The sequence below is a fragment of the Chiloscyllium plagiosum genome, unplaced genomic scaffold (genome assembly GCF_004010195.1).
Source record: "Chiloscyllium plagiosum isolate BGI_BamShark_2017 unplaced genomic scaffold, ASM401019v2 scaf_10777, whole genome shotgun sequence".
NCBI classification, from domain to species: Eukaryota; Metazoa; Chordata; class Chondrichthyes; order Orectolobiformes; family Hemiscylliidae; genus Chiloscyllium; species Chiloscyllium plagiosum.
Genome location: NW_025209846.1, coordinates 7,686 through 11,536, shown reverse-complemented (window position 1 = coordinate 11,536; position 3,851 = coordinate 7,686).

The following is a 3,851-nucleotide window of genomic DNA, read 5'->3' as shown; positions in this document are numbered from 1 at the left end:
CTGCACCGAATGTGGGAAGGGATTCCCTGATTCGTCTGCTTTGCGGATACACCAGCGTGATGCCACTGCAGAGAGACCATTCACCTGCTCTGAGTGTGACAAGACGTTCTGTGAGTATTTCACCCTGTTGACACACCAGCAAGTTCACACAGGGAAGAGGCCACCTACCTGCTTGGAGTGTGGGAAGGTATTCACGCAGGTATCCAGCCTGCACATGCACCAGTGAGTTCACACTGGGGAGAGGCCATTTCCCTGCTCTGATTCTGGAAAATAATTCACTGTCATCAGCTCTCGTGAGACACCAACACATCCACACAGGGGAAAAGCCATTCAGATGCTCCAAGTGTGGGAAGTGATTCAGATATTCATCTGTCCTACAGGCACACAAGCGAGGTCATACTGGGAAGAAGTCACTCATATGTTCTGAGTGTGGGAAAGGATTCACTCAGTATTCCAGCCTGTGGAGGCATAAGAAAGTTCACACATGATCTGCTGTTAATCTGTTTTATTAAATTTGCTTGACAGTACATTTCAAACCCACACCTTCACCATGTAGAAGAACAAGAGCAGCAGTTACCTGGGAACATTACCACCTGCAAGCTCCGCTCCATGTCACATGCCATTCTCATGAGCAGCATGTTAGAAAGGGAGGATTTGCAGACAGAAATCTCAAAACAATGAGTCACTGAAATAACTGGGACTTGAACATCAAGTCTCCACATTGGCTGTTCCTTCACTATAAATGGGTCAAAATCCTGGAACTGCTCCCTAACAGCATTGTGGGTGAGCCAAAACCACAAGCACTGCAGTCCCAGAAGGCAACTCACCATCACTTTCTCAAATAGAACAACTCAGATGGGCAATGAATGCTGACCCAGACATTGATACTATACCCCATGAATTGATATCAAAATGAGGGAAAATCCAGCTCAAGACGAAGCCATGTTCATTCTGACAGAAGGTTTCTGTCAGAAATTAAATGGTTTCTTTCTGTTGGACTGGCCATTCTTGCCACTTTGCTTCCAATGAGGCTGATGTTCTTTGAGCATGGAACTGCACATTCCCACGGAAATGATCCCCTGAGGAAGGACATTTAGTTTATCCTGGATAGGAAATAATGTTTTCCTTACCACTCCAATGAGATGAAAAGTAAATATGTGTGTCATTGTTCCATTAAGTTTGTACCCAGGGCCGGGCCAATCGACTCAATTGGTCTCAGTCAGTATATATGCTCCACATGAGCCTTCACCCTCCCCTCTTCAACTCCCCATCAGCAGATTCTTCTATTCTGTAGAGTTGAAAGATTAAATGGGCATATCTCTCTGGACATTGATGTAATATTAAGGGTTAAACTACACTGAATGACCATTCTGGAAGTGGGGGGAGATGACAGTCAGGCAGGAATGCGAAAGACTCCCACTCCAATTAGACAGTCATTTAGGAATGCGAAAGACTCCCACTCCAATTAGACAGTCATTTGCTACTACTTTTCCTATTATCAAGTGAAACTATTGTTTTATCTCTATCATAATTTTATAGCTATCCCCAGCCAATCAGGATCGCTTGCTTGATCATCCCCATCACACCTACATTGTCTGAGGAAGAGGCAGGACCAGAACTCATTTTCAGGGCCACTCCAAAGTTCAGACACATCACACTTACATTGTCCTTGGGAATTACTGAGTCAGGAAATCTTCTGCATAATGATTCCCGGCATTAGCATTGCCATTATCTCCGAGGATGATCTCATCCTACCATTGTAACTGTTGTAATATGTGGCTGTGAGGCTGGGGGTTGTCCTGAGTGTCATGTGACTATGGGGGCGTGGCCAGAGTATCTGCAAACATTGTCAACTGACCTGTATAGAGGAAATGTACTTTCTTTGTTTAGGGTCTCTCTTCTGACTTGACTTCGCACACCTGGAAAGAGTTTCAGAGGAGTCCCCTCACTTGTACAAGCATTATTAAACTTTAACTGTTTGCAGAAGTTGGTGTGGACGAATTGCATCTTGTGTGAAACCTCAGGAAAAGAACCAAAAAATCTTTTTTTCACCCCATCCCTGGTATGTATGGTATTTGTAACTAAATCTGTCAGTATGTGATCTGTGAACACACACACATCAGTACGTTACAGATATTTCTGCCATGCTGTTGTAAGGTATACACTATAGTTAGGCTTAAGTCAGTTTAAATGTCTCAGAGCAGAAGACCATAAGGAAAATGAAAAGTTTGTGGCATTTTTATTTGCCTGTGTGTGCTCAGTCATAAGAAAACATCACAATTGCTCTTAAACCCATTTTCATGTTTATCGTCAATAACCAAAGACTCCATTATGTATCGAGAAAGATATATAGCGACCTGAGCTGAAATTAAGCTGATAAATCAACCCAAACTACTCTAGGTGGAGTAGAACAAGGGCAGTATGTTCTACATTTCCTTCTTCCACAGAAGGCTTCCTGTTCAAAACTTTAACCCTTACCCTGGATTCTCTGATGAGCAGTGACATTCACCCAGCATCTTTGTCAACTCCGTTCAGATCATTTTCTCTTCCAGTAAAAGGTCACGCATTGTTCTTCAAATCTCCAATGAGAATATGCCCAAAAGTTTATACTTCCAGTTTCTGTGATGTGAAGATGACTGTCCAATTATCTATCTGCCCTTGTCAGGTTCTGCTGTGTGAATATGAGCATCATTATCAGTCTCTACCAGTCAGCTTTTGCTACGTCAGTGCAATTTTAGTTATCAATCCGCCCCTATTGAGTGAATGTAAGAATGTAGTTTTCAACATCCACCTGTAAGATTCTACTCTGGGAATGTGTGTGTTATCAAAAACCTATCAGTTTTTTTTAATGGATATGAGAATGTTGTTTTAATTCTGTACCTGTCAGTTTCTGCAATGCGAATGTGTTTGTGCAATTATCAGTCTATTCCTGACAGTTTCAACTATATGAATGGATAAGTGCATCTGTATGTGAAAGTATCTATATCTGTCAGTTTGTGCTTCTTGAATACATAACTCATCTGCCACTCTTTGGCCCATTGACCCATCTGATCAAGGTCATAATTAGTTTTTCTTTCCTCAGTGCACAGTGATATAATTATTTGAAACTTGTTGAAGTAAAGGTAGTTGTTAATTACCCTGCTCTCTATTCTGATGGTGCTCATCATCATTGGGACGTTTGTGTGGCTCTATGGGGGGTGGGGGTGGGTGGGGGAAAGGGGTGGAAGGAAGGCAAAAGGACTTTGATTTTTCTCTCATGTAGTGGAAGAAATTGGAATGGTCTATTCTATCAGACTCTATGACTGTATGTAATTCATGTATCAATTCTGTTTGTCCAAACTGGAGGAATTAGATAGCAGGCCAAGTGCCAGATTGAAACAAATATTGCAATTTAATTTGTTTCCACAAAGTGAAAACAGAACACATCTCATACAAAATGGCTGAATGAATACTTTGTTTTCAAGTGCTCTAAAGGGAAATTAAATATTAATATGAAAAGGTACACATTTAGACAGATCCCCAGAGATTATTGGATACAGAATGCAAAAGCTCTCATAAAGTAGTCTTGTTATAAACATGTGAACAATAAGTTCAAAATGCACATTCAGAATATAACTTACAATCATAACCTGTACCATAGAATAAAAGTTGTGGAAATTATCCAAACTGCTTTACGCTGTCAGAGACTGAAAATAGTATTTAAAAAAGTCTTACTTTCAATGACAGTAAATATAATTTCTCAGTGCAGATAGAGTTAATTTGACCCATCCCCCAGTAACAACGCACCAGCCAGATGTAGACCTCACCCTATCCCCATAACTCCACATTTACCATAGTTAACCCACTGACAC